The following is a 14,472-nucleotide window of genomic DNA, read 5'->3' as shown; positions in this document are numbered from 1 at the left end:
CAAAAATATAATTGCAACCCTGTTTTAGCTGTCATTTTACATAAAGACATACTAGGTCGTTAAATTGTTGAGGAATGTAAGTTTTAAATAGATTTCATAATTTCTATTCAAATTATAAAGATTTGTTACATTTTTTTTTGTTAAAAATGTATGCAGAATGTGCGCCAATTCACAATAGCCATGCATAATAATCATTCACAATAAATTGACCGAATCAGCCGTTCATATATCACTAGATTCTGCAAAGGGTGATCTCGTGCCCTTGTATATTTCGGTATAGTAGTTTTGCAATCTGCAATCTTGCAAGAGCAAGCGAATACCCCTAATATGTTATCGTGTAACAGCTTAACAGCTGAACAATATTTATTATAAATAGCAGTGACATTGACATTGTCAGTTTAGTTCAGAAGAACCAATAAAGAAGAGTGAAATTAAATATAACTTTGTGTTTTTATTTACTCTACACACTTAACTCGCGTGCTTGAGAAGTCCTTAAATTTTATTGAGCAAGCTTCTGCGAGCGCTCGATACTCGACTCTCCGGCACGCGATAGCGATACATTACGATATATTTATTATTTGCTGAAAAATTTAAAAAATGGATTTAGTTCTGATAAGAACTGATGTTTAGTTCTGAAAACAACTCTGTTTATTTTATTTATTTTGGGTTAAATAATTACTCCTCTCCTGACTCCTCTTCAGACCTGGCTGTCTCCGGATCGAAAAACTACCAACCAGATCGATCATGTTGTGATAGACGGAAGTCACGTCTCCAGTGTTTTAGATGTGCGTGCGCTCCGAGGTCCTAATATCGACTCGGACCACTGTCTTGTTGCAGCCAAGATTCGCACCCGCCTCTGTGCAGCAAAAAACGCACGCCAACAAACACAAGGAAGGTTCGTCGTCGAAAAGCTGCAATCACAACAGACTGCCGAACGGTTTTCTACTCGGCTTGCACAACGCCAGGAGAAGGCGAACCCGATTCCCCAATCGATGACGATGAAGCAGACGTCCCATTGCCCGACCATGAAGAAGTTCGAATAGCAATTACCCGTCTGAAGAACAACAAAGCGGCGGGGGCCGATGGATTGCCGGCAGAGCTATTCAAACACGGCGGCGAAGAACTGATAAGGAGCATGCATCAGCTTCTTTGTAAAATATGGTCGGACGAAAGCATGCCCAACGATTGGAATTTAAGTGTGCTATGCCCAATCCATAAAAAAGGAGACCCCACAATCTGCGCCAACTACCGTGGGATTAGCCTCCTCAACATCGCATATAAGGTTCTATCGAGCGTATTGTGTGAAAGATTAAAGCCCACCGTCAACAAACTGATTGGACCTTATCAGTGTGGCTTTAGACCTGCCAAATCAACAACCGACCAGATATTCACCATGCGCCAAATCTTGGAAAAGACCCGTGAAAGGAGAATTGACACACACCACCTCTTCGTCGATTTCAAAGCTGCTTTCGACAGCACGAAAAGGAACTGCCTCTATGCCGCGATGTCTGAATTTGGTATCCCCGCAAAACTAATACGGCTGTGTAAACTGACGTTGAGCAACACGAAGAGCTCCGTCAGAATCGGGAAAGACCTCTCCGAGCCGTTCGATACCAAACGAGGTTTCAGACAAGGCGATTCCCTATCGTGTGACTTTTTCAACCTGCTTCTGGAGAAAATAGTTCGAGCTGCAGAACTTAGTAGAGAAGGTACCATCTTTTTTAAGAGTGTACAGCTGCTGGCGTATGCTGATGATATTGATATCATCGGCCTTAACACCCGCGCCGTTAGTTCTGCTTTCTCCAGACGGCAAGACGAAATATCTCCTGTCATCAAACAAACAGTCGTCGCACTCGCGACTTGGCACTCACCCACTGTTGACAGTCATAACTTTGAAGTTGTAGATAATTTCTTCTATCCTGGAACGAGCGTAAACACCACCAACAATGTCAGCCTAGAAATCCAACGCAGGATAACTCTTGCCAACATGTGCAACTTCGGACTGAGTAGGCAATTGAGAAGCAAAGTCCTCTTTCGACAAACAAAAACCAAATTCTATAAGTCACTCATAATTCCCGTCCTGCTGTATGGTGCAGAGTCTTGGACGATGTCAACAACGGATGAGTCGACGTTGCGAGTTTTCGAGAGAAAAGTTCTGCGAAAGATTTATGGTCCTTTGCGCGTTAGCCACGGCGAATACCGCATTCGATGGAACGATGAGCTGTACGAGATATACGACGACATCGACATAGTTCAGCGAATTAAAAGACAGCGGCTACGCTTTTGTTGTCCGGATGGACGAAAACACTCCAGCTCTGAAAATATTCGACGCAGTACAAGCCGGGGGAAGCAGAGGAAGAGGAAGACCTCCACTCCGTTGGAAGGACCAAGTGGAGAAGGACCTGGCTACGCTTGGCGCGCTGTTGTTAACTCGGCTATAATCGCGTAAGCGGTGTCTACGCCAATTAAGAAGAAGAAGAATCCTATAAAATAATAATAAATGTTTATTTTATATAAGTATATTTGTATTAAAAATGCAGTAGTTAGAATACAAAATAATAATAATCCTAAACTTTTTCATGCTCTTCAAAGAGGTTCAAGAGTTCGAACCTGCTCGTCGTCATTTTGAAAATGAAATATCAAGATATCAAATACCCACATAAAAAATTTCCCAAATGCAATACCAATCGATTTGACCGTTAGTATGCTATAAACTTTTGCCTGTCGAGTTGCCCCATTATGGTGCCGTCTAACCTAGCAGCTTGAACGACGACCACCCCACAACTTTCAAATAACTTACACTTTTAAAATTGTGATATCTTTCGTATGGAATCTCCAAATTGAATAATTCTGGTTGCAAGGGTATAAAAAGCAGAACAGTTAATAATTTTTATACATTGCAACCAGTTGCTATAGAGTATTAAAGTTTTGTTCACATAACACAGACTGAAGAAGTCGCACCAGAGGGAGTCACCTTGTCTGAAACCTCGTTTGGTATCGAATGGATCGGAGAGGTCCTTACCGATCCTAATGGTGCTTTTAGTATTGCTCAACGCCAATTTACATAGCCGCATTAGTTTTGCGGGGATACCAAATTCTGACATCGCGGCATAAAGGCATCTCATTTTCGTGCTGTCGACAGCAACTCTGAAATCGAGGAAGAGGTGGTGATATTCGATTCTCTTTTCACGTGTCCTTTCTATTATTTGGCGCATGGTGAATATCTGGTCGGTTGTTCATTTTCCAGGAATAAGGCCACACTGATAAGGTTCAATCAGTTTGTTGACGGTGGGCATTAATCTTTCACGCAATACGCTCGATAGAACCTTATATGCAATCTTTAGGAGACTTATCCTACGGTAGTTGGCGCAGATTGTGGGGGTTTGTGGATTGAGCAGAGCACACTTAAATCCCATCGTTAAGCCGACCGTACCCTAAAATGAAGCTGTTGCATGCTCCTCCAGTGCCTCACCGCCGTGTTTGAATAGCTCGGCCGGCAATCCATCGACCCCCGCCGCTTTGTTGTTCATCAGACGGGTAATAGCCGTTCGAACTTGTTCATGGTCAGGCAATGGAACGCCTTCTCTATCGTCATCGATTGGGGAATCGCGTTTGCAGGCTGGAGAAGTGTTCCCTTCATAATTTTAGTATGATTTGGGCATCGGTCGCTGGATCACATCTGGGGGTTCTATAAGATTATGCTCCGGTCTTGAAATCTTCTGTTAGCGCCGCATCTTTTCGTAGAATTTTCGAGCATTACCTTATCAAAATCTTCATACTCACGTATTTCGGCCTCTTTCGGTTTCTTTCTGCAAATGCGTCCCGCTTCCCGCTTCAACTCTCGGTATCTATCCCAACTCGCACGTGTTGTGGTCGATCGTAACGTTGGGAGGTAGGCAGTCTGTTTTCGTTCCGCTGCGACACTGCACTCCTCGTCGTATCAGCTGTTCGTTTGCATTTCCCGAAAACTCGCCAAGCACGATTTTGACATCGTGGTGGGGGCAGCTCTCATAAGCGAGCTCCAAGCGCCCATAGAAGGCATCTTTGGTCACATCGTCCTTCTCTTCCGTCTAGGCGTGGGTGCAAATTAGCGATATGTTTAAGAACTTCGTTTTGATACGGATTGTGGCTAGAGGTTCATACACCGGTGTAAAAGACAGTACTCGGCGACGAAGTCTCTCTCTTTATATGGCCACCATAGTATATGTCACAAGGACCTACACGCCTACCACGGTGATGTCAGACTTTATTTTCACTATGACACCAATTAGCTAGGCAGCGGCACCTTTCCAATTAGGGGACCGGAAATTCCAGGTGCATTCCTTAAATCCTTATCCTTTGTGCGTTTGCCATGATCATCATCAAAAGAAGGGTCTCTCATCCGAAGCTTTTTATGCTTTTTAATTGTACGTGACGGGTCCCAAATTCAGCACACAACCGTGTGGAGGGGACGTTTCGCCTTCTCACTTTAGGTCGCTTTCAAACGGAAGTTTTTTTTCTACCCAGAGGATACTTGGCCTAGAACCGGAAGTTGTGAGCTGCTTGAGCCATATATAAAAGAATCGTTTCTGGCCACTCTCAAGTGAATGGAAATCACCACTTGCGTCAAATTCTATACATATTTCCATCCTCCGCGTGCCACCTTAATACACAAACTGTTTTAAATCCAATAAAAACTGGTTAAACAAGTATGTAGGTACCGAATGCAAGGACCTCGGTAGCTTTAGTTGACTTTTGATCGTGAATTTCGGTCAATGTGTGATATTTGTAATTTAAATTAAGGGATAATCATTCTCTTATAATATTATGTCTGAATCGGACCAATACTTTTCTTAGTCCCCATATGTTTAATACAAGTTTATGAGCGAAAACTTGGCCTAGCCCATATATAAAACTAATATCATGACTTTCGGACATCCGGCTGACTTTACTCTAATTATTGCATGATTATAAAATGTTTGGTTGCACCCGAACTTAGCCCTTGTCATGTATACGTTTTATCATCAGTCATCTCCGCCAAGTGTTACCCGTTGCCACCTCTCAATCAAACAAACATCACAGTAGCGATGAAAAAAATCGGTCGCAGGAACACATATTCTTCTAATATTTACCATGCTCGATCACAAATGTTATGTACATATTCTATCGACGTCGGACAAGGTGCGATCTCACGATTCAGTAATACAATGTAGAATGAAGCATTGATTTCTATCGTGGATCGCTTTATTGTCATTGGAAATTTAGCAATCAGTCATTTCGTTATATGGGCCATTCCATCAATTGGCGACATGGTTTTGTACCCGTGGTTCTCGGATTTGACAAAACTTTAGAATATCATAATATAGACCAATATAAGAATATCTGTAAACTTTTTAGTGGTCAAAGTTGCTCCATTGTTTTTTGGCGCGCAATTCAAATAGAGATCAAACAAAAAAATTACTATTTCTTTTATTTTTTGACGACCTCAAAATTGAGTGAAAAAAATTTTGCAGTTATCCAATTCTATGTAAAAAAATCTCAGCTTTCTGATAAAAAAAATTTTCAAAATCCAAAAAAATTTTAAAAATTCAAAAAAATATTTTTTTTCCAAAAAAACATTTTTTTTTCAAAAATCCCATTCGATTCCTCGTTAAATTTTACATAAGAATCAGTGTTCAAAAGTATGGGACTCTGATCCCATGAACAGCAAAAAAAATGCAAAGTTGTCGCTATACTGGTTCCCATCTCGGAGTTAAAATTTATTGTCTCTGGCGTATTTACTTGTAGTTTTGTTTTAGCTTTAGTTGTTTAGGGCATATGTACATTTAACTCATTAGACAATTTTTTATCTTAATTTAGTGTTTAGTTATGGCACTTTATAGGGTTGCGGCTAATGCCGTTTTGTGGATGTGGCAGCGGTTCGATTGCGTCCATCTACGAACTCGTATTTTTTTTTTGTACTAACCCACATACCAAGTTTTAAGATATCCCAATTTTTATTTAAGTTACATCTTGCGCGGACGGTTAGACATAGTGTCAACCGGATATCAACTTTTATCGTCATCCTAATCATTTATATATCAATTTCCAATTAGATTGACATTCAAAATGACGATGGATAAGTCACAAGGCTGAACGTTGTCAGTTTAATGCTGTGTGTGTGCCGTTAAAACCGGACTGATGTATTGTACACTCTTATGGAAAAGGATTAATCTTTGTTTATTATTATTTGAAGTAATTAGTAGTAGAGATATGACCTCTTTTCGATGTATATTTAGATATCAATATTTGCAATTTAATATACATATATGTATTTAGTCTTCATTCCCTTTCCAGTAGTGTTAGTTATCTTTGAAAGAGTTTCTTAATGAAATATTTCCAAAAAAAACACCATTTCCCGGGTCAGCTAGTAAATAAAACATATCGATAAAACCCAATGATATAGTTAAATTAATTTAAAAAAAAAAAAACAATCTACATAATCATAGAAATCTTTAGTCTTGTGCTTATTATATTGTTCCTTTATATAAAACATATATGTAATTCTAAACCTAATTAAACTTTTATACAAAAAATGTAGAAAAAAATTCAGAACAATCTCAAGAAATAGAAATTGTACAAAATTAAATAAACAGCAGTATCAGCTTCGGTATAGGCTTCTCTTTAAGGGAAGAGAAGTGACGTATTTACGACTTGGCCATACCAACCGCTGAGGTCCACTTAATATTTTCAATAAATATATAGATATATATATTCAATAAATATAGAAGTTTAATGTTTTATTTAACATATTAACATTGTAACCAAATACTTTATACTATCGCAAGGATCAAATCCGACAAAATACCTACAACTGTTTGCAAAATTTTGTTTTAAGGAATGTGTGAAAAAATTCAACATGCATTTTCGACGCAAGTATTAAAAGATTAAAATCAAGTTTGGTATCTTATTAACTTATAGTCATAAGCTCACTAAAATAGTTTGCTGCTCTGGGATATTAATACTAAAATCACCTTGTTAATTGAAACAAACTCAACTAAAGGGACTAAATTAAAAGTATTGGGTATATGAGCAAAAAATCGAACGGAATTCATGATAACGGGTTATCGAAGTAAAGGTACTCTTTATACTCTTGCAACACGATTTTGTTCATCTAACGGTTGTACGTATCACCTAAAATGAATCGAGATAGATATAGAGTTATGTATATATAAATGATCAGGATGACGAGAGAAATCCGTGAGACTGTCTGTCTGTCTGTCCTCCCGTGCAAGCTGTAACTTGAGTAAAAATTGAGATACATATCTTGATGACGTTCGTATGCGGGTTCCCTAGATAGGCATACGAAATCGTAGATCGATCACTGCCATAACCTAAAACCTATATGAAAGGCGCCACATAGAATGGTAATAGCAAGTATGCAAAAAATTGTGAAAAAGAAGGCGTGGCCCGTTCTCTAATAAGTGTAATGCACATTCCTCCTAACTAGTACAACAACAAAATTTGCCTAGCACTCATATTATAAGAACTCGTATCGATATCATGAAAATGGATGAAATCGGAAGATAACGGCGCTCACGCCCCATAACGGTTCTGTTAAAAACTACTAAAAGCGCGAGAAATTTGTAACTAAAAATACGGACATTAAATTCTATACACGAAATATTATGACAAAATGAAAATTGGACGATGGGCGTGGCATCGCCCACTTTTTGACGAAATCCCATTTGCACCATTTTAAATTCCATTTGATTTTTTCACTTTTCACGACACAAACCAGGAAGAAATTGATATAACGGGTTAAGAATTTGCACTAATAGTTCCTTTAAAAAGCTTAGTAAAGCCTTATGTCCAAACCATGCTCAAATCGAATCAAAACTGCTCAGGTTACCGAATAAGTGGACCAGTATCTATGGTTGACTTTTGACCGAAAATACCGGTCAGTGTGTGAGATATACAATTGAAATTAAGACAGCATTCTTTCCTGACTTTCTGGTTGAATCGGGTCAATACGTTCCTGAGTCTTATAGCAATTACATTATAAAGATTTTCGAACTTCCAGGTGTCTTTATACTGCATATATCGCCCAATATTTGCGATATTTCAACGTAAATTACAGTATCTTACTCATAACAGTGTTTTTTGTGCATAAAATAGATAAACTGGGTTAAAACTTGATCTAGCCTCATAGTAAGTAATATCAGGATTTTCGAGAAATTCCAAGTCAGGGTGATGGTACTAGGTCAGTATAGTAAACCTTTTAAATTTTTTCCTTATCTTGATGTTTTTTCGCTTAGTTGTAACAGGAGGAAGGCGTGGTTGTGAACCGATTTCTCCCATATTTCCTACACGTCGTCAGGGTGTTAAGAAATTATTATATACCGAATTTCATTGAAATCGGTGTAGTAGTTCCTGAGATATGGTTAACTATAGTTAATAGATAAAATCGGGTTGGTACTATCTCAACTCTCATATACTACAGATATATAGTATATACCGAAATGTCAGTCAGTGTATGAGTTATATTATATATAGTATAGCTTTGATTCCGATCCTCTTGTTGACGTTTTACACCTTAAGATAATTCACTTGGCCCTTCCTTACATGTTTCAATTGCCTTCGTTTGACAGATCACGCGTGAGTCCGTGTCAAGCTGTCATGTTATTTTTGTTTAGTATTTTTTGGCTTTTGATTATGAAGAGACTTACGCCTGAACAACATTAATTGAGTCGCTTAATGGTGTTATTAGCAATAATTTAAAATGTTTTTCTTTTTCATTTGTTATAGGCTGTTATATGATATATGTTCAGGAATTTATACAGAACTAGAGGACCCGCCCACGTTTTACTGTGGCTGATACATACTTAGGTAGTACTACTAATACCATCTATATGATTTCTATTGGTTAGATTATAAGTATTAGTTAAGGAATAATCGCATTTTTGGTGAAGCAACTTGTGTTAGTTTACAAAAAAGTGAATCAAAAAGCATTTCGTGCGTTAAGAAAGAATTGGTTTTTGGCGTAAAAATACTACTGAATTTGGGCTGTGCATCAGTGAAATCAATCGAGTCCAATCGATTTTCAGCCTAGTAGACTGCATATTAAGAAACGGTTCTCAAGCTCAAGAAAGACAAAGCAGGCAAAGTTATGGCATCGAATGATAAATGAGCCAGTTTTAATTCATTGCACTGTGTATTTGATTGCAGTTATATTCTACCATTCCCAATATTTAGCAATTTTTTTATTTTTCAGGAAGGATCAGTTTGAAATTGTACGCATATATGTACTTCATCGTTACCGTTTAAATATTGCATTGCTCTGTGCAATGCTTCGAAAAGATTTCTGTATATCTCAAATTTGCCAGATCTTTTGCAATTTTAAATTGCCTGTCAAGATTCCCCCTCCAATAGTTAGCAGGCATGAAAAAAATGTTATAGCTACCCATAGATGTATTGAATCACCAAATTTATTACTTAAGAACGAACAACTCTGTCCACATTCATTGTGTTGATGAAAAAAATCTTTTAGTTCGCAAAGAATTTCTCTTTTTGTGTGAGAACCAATTGTGCAGCGTTGATTTAATTCACGATTTTTATCTCCGATGAAATATATTTGTAAAAATTGATGGTTAGCGTCAGGGAGCGGTAACAATGAACCCGCTAGGTGATAAATTTGACCTTGGATCTGTAATATGTATGCAATGTTATAGGAATAAATTTTTCCCTATTCATTGAAAAAACCATCAAATATTCCATGCAATCACCTTAAATGTCGGCATAAATTGATCTCTTATAATTTTTGTAGCGCCGAAAGAAGTCATTTGAAAAGACGAATTGTACTCTTGTATATGATTTAAAAAATGTTTCGATTCTGGTGATGTCTCAAAAATTAATGATTGTAATGGTTCAGGAGGCGGCTCAATTTCCGGCAATTTTACTTTCCCGTTAGCTCAACACATTCCAGCCGTTTCACCCGAGAATTTAGCCGCTTCACAATGTGGGGATATAACATCCATCATTCCAATATATCCATGTACATTATAGTCGATTGAAGGGTCGTAATCAAATGCAGCACGGAACATATCTTCCAAAACACGACGACGTATTCGCGTAGGTCTTGCTGAATTTCTTGCATGATGAGCTTCTTCAAATCTATTTCGTGGACGTCGCACTGCAGTTTGTGATACTCTTTGTGACAACACGCCCCGAACATTTCGAGTACGTCGACCTATGTTTGATTTTGGAAGTGCCGGCACTTTCTTTAAAATAATTTCTTATATGATCACTTCGTTTGAAACACACATAAAGAGTTTTCACTGAATAATTTTCAATAATTATTCTTTTAAAGAGCCGGAATAAAAAAGCAAGCGACCGAAATTGAACGATTCAAATAATTTACAAATCAAAATATTGAAAAACAAAACAAAAAGGAATTGTATGAAAAGTCACTTTTGGAAATTTCCAATTTTTCGACTTTTCCTTATGAAAAGTATATGGTTTTCTTATATCTAACCCTTTCCAGATCCACAGCGAACACTTTCTGATTTCATGAAGATTGGTTCCGCCGTTCTCGAGCGTTAGCGTTACTAACAAACAAACAATCATTTTTACTTACATACATATGTTACTAGTCACGTATGTATGTATGATGGTACATATGTATATACATATGTATGTATGTACATACAAAATAAAACGTTTGTATGGGAAAAAGAAAAGGGCTGTTTTTAGGGGTTTTCCGGCAACTTTCGTAATTTTTTCTTACATAAGAACCTTCTCCTAATAATAACAAATACAACAAAAAAAAATCAGCCAAATCGGTTCAGCCGTTTATGAGTGATGAAATTACAAAGAAAGTGGCATTGATTTTTATATATATAGATTTTTAAATTTCGCGAATTTGGGGAGTGAATTTTTTGTACTTTAAGAATATGTTTCTACGAAACTTAAACGTTTTATTCAGCTAACGGTTGTTTTTATCGTTTAAAACTAGTCGAGTTGGTTATACTATTATGAGCAAAAAATAGTAAGACTTTGTTCATAATTTTAAAATTCTTAATTTAGTCTTCAAAATATATGCCGTCCTCCTCAAACTAATTCCTTGCTTACAATACACTTGTGTCAACGTTCGCTCCAAACTTCGCAACCGTTGTTAAAGTCAATTTCCGGAATAGCCTCCATGTTTTCAGTGGACTCAAACGTTTGAGTTTGCACATAATTCCGGTCTCTTTTTACGAATAGATTCGTATAAACGACGCATAACACTTAACCAGTATTCCTTGTTGACAATTTGGCTAGTCGGAAGAATTCGAAGTGTACCACATCTCGATAACCTAGAAAACTGCCAAAATAACCTTGATTTTTGACCTGTGTTGACGTGCTTATTCGACTTCGGCTCATCTTTGCCACGATATTCGGCCGATTGATCATCTATTCCTAGATCGTAAGCAATGATCAAAGTAATAATACGTTTAATGGCATCCGGGTAGTTGGAAACATTGTTTCACAGACGACAACGGGATACTGCTTTTATATATTTTATAGATTTTACAATACATAAAATTTCATTATATTGCATCATCTCCTATTTTCATACGATCAGGAATTTACCCGGTTTAGACCGGTTCTGCCTGCTTGTTTGAAGTAAACAGCGTATTTTACAAAATGTATCTGTAGACTAACGGTGTCCGAATCGGTTACGTGCTCTATGTTTGGATAGCAAAAAGTTTTTGAGTTCACATTTTTTTACGTTTTTGAAATTACTGTGTTTAAGATTTTTAGGTACAATGCCTAGGCATGCGTAAATAGTGCCAACAGTTTTTGTTATGTGTGCAGAGAACTAACTTTTAAATTGTAATTTTACTCCGCTTGTGCTAAAAGCTTACGAAATTTTGGTGTTAATTTTGGGGACCTGTTATAAAACTTGTGTAACATTGTTAATAGCTTGGTTAAAAGGTTCAAATCGTAAAATGCCCTTTAAAGTGCTAATGATTTGGAGAGAACCTAAAGACTATATTACAGACTGCTTTTTTTACCTCACAAACATTAAAGGTATTGGACCGAAGTCTAAACATACAGTTCAATACTGTAATTTACCATCAGTAAATGTGTAAAACACAGTGAACAACTTCCTATTGCAAAAGCACCAGAAGAACTAGAATCGATTAGCTCTTCAAGTGATGTTACAGAAAACGCGAAGGATATGACAACCGATCCTTTATTTGATTTACCAGGATGTTCAACAGTACCACATCTAATTTCCCAGGGTGAACTTAATGACTTAGTCTAGTCCTATAAAAAAATTAGTTACAACATGTCCCTTAAAATTCACTTTCTGGACTCCCATCTGGACTTTTTCCTCCAAAATTTAGGGGCCGTAAGTGACGAACATGGGGCCGTTCCCCATTCACCAAGACATTTCAGCTGTGGAGAAACAGTACCAAGACAGAGAACATAAAACATAGAGAAGGTGCAGGTTCGATGTCGAACAATTTATAAGATTGGAGTAAGGAATTCACCTCACAACTTCAGAATTCACGATGTGAAATGTTAACATTTTTAACAGTTTCCACATACTCAAACAGAGAATATGAAGAGAAATAATATACGTACGGCTTATGATGCCATAGCATGTCCATATGCGCAATCAGGGAATATCGAAGAAAAATAAGTTCTTTGATATTCCATTTTTAACAGCGAAAAATGTGTACAAATACAGCTCTCTCACATACTCATGAATATGAAGAGATATAAATATACATACATATGTATGCATGCTCCTTATGATACTCCCTACAACAGCGTTGTGATATTTCCATGCTTCAATTTTTTCTTTCGCAATGTATGCAAATATGTATGTATGCTTTTGCGTTTTGCTGTCGGCATTTCCATATTGGCATGTAATAATTATGATATGAGTATAGTTTTGTATGAATGCATGCATAGTACTATTTACAGTCTATTTAGACTTGTATATTCAATAATTTTATTTGATTTTTACATAATATACTATACTAATAAATATTTTTGTATTATGTTTCTTAGTAATAGAAATTGAATTTATCACAACAATATATAAACATATCGTCTATCATATTAATCTTACTATCTACCCATATGATTGCATGTACATACATATGTACTTATGTATACGCATGTGCGCATTCAGAAATTCAAATCATGATTTTATCACTTATCAGTACATACATATGTATATTACATGCGCGCGCATTAATTTGCATGTTCATGCATTCATATATATTTATATGTACATTTATTTGTATACACTTCCGAACAACTAATGCATAAGCATACAAACATACATACATATGCGTACACATGTGAATATGTCACCAACAAAAAATTAAAACATTGTTCTACAAAAACAACAATTGCCTAAATAGCATAAGCATGGCAAGTCAATATGGCAGCCGAATTGGCGAAGCCCAAATGTAGTAAATTTTACAGCAATAACAATTTCATTCATAAACGCAGGCGCAAATTCCACAAGCAACCTCGCTTCATTCATAGAAACAGACGCCGTAACATCTCCCCGAGCATGCCTTTGCCCACAAGCGTCTTTTCGCGACGATGGCAAAGCTAAAAATCATAAATTGAACAACTTTCTGATGATTCTTCACAGAAAGAAGTGACAAAAGTGGCAACATAGCCGTTGTCGATTTACAATATTTGTCTAAAATATTTTTCCGTGACTCGCAAAAATCTGCGTCGATATGTATGCACGCTCATACATCTTCATACATATTTACGCTAGCTTGTGGGCGTCGCTGTTCGAGCAGCAAGGCACAGCTCGGATTTTCTATCATCACATAAGTGCTGAACCAATGAGCGCGACAAATATTAGAATACACACGTTCTTAGGGACACAGTTATTAAGCCAGCTGCACAACTACAAAACTGTGTCCATAAGAACGTGTGTATTTTAATATTTGACAGATGTCGCTTGCAGTCTGTCGTCGCTCAATTTGTTCAGCACTTGACTCTTTGACAAAACGCAAGTTTCGGCCATTGCTGACCATGAAAACGGAGATGCGAAAGAAGCGTGCGACACTTGTTATTATGAATGTATGTACATATGTATGTATGTGGCTCGCATTTGCTTTCGTAAACATACAGACAAATGTGCCAAAGAAATAATATATGTACAATAGAAATTCTATTGGTACAAATATTTAAATGATAACGAAATAATGCGAATATGCATATTTCATGAAGGTCATTAATTTTTTTTAAGAAATGGAAGGAATGAATGGAAGTGTTTATATGATCACATTTAAGTTCATTTCATAATAGTCGAAATTAATATCATTTTTGAAATAATAATTTATAGAAAATTATTTTTTGTTAAATTTTATAACATAAAATTTTTTTACCATTTTTCGGAAAACAATGGTTCTTATAACACAAAATAATCACGCATACTTATGTGACAATGGTTCATATAATACATGCATATGTTACTATGAGAATGCT

The 14,472-nt window shown here is 36.8% G+C and overlaps 1 pseudogene; it reads right to left on the bottom strand.

The window, feature by feature from the left end:
- Positions 1 to 492: 492 nt before the first annotated feature.
- Positions 493 to 10,302, bottom strand: LOC120780376 (annotated as a pseudogene).
- Between the last annotated feature and the right edge of the window lie 4,170 nt (positions 10,303 to 14,472).

Source organism: Bactrocera tryoni, unplaced genomic scaffold (assembly GCF_016617805.1).
Source record: "Bactrocera tryoni isolate S06 unplaced genomic scaffold, CSIRO_BtryS06_freeze2 scaffold_25, whole genome shotgun sequence".
NCBI lineage: Eukaryota > Metazoa > Arthropoda > Insecta > Diptera > Tephritidae > Bactrocera > Bactrocera tryoni.
Note: the sequence above shows the minus strand (reverse complement) of the source record. Positions and strands in the feature narration are given on the sequence as shown.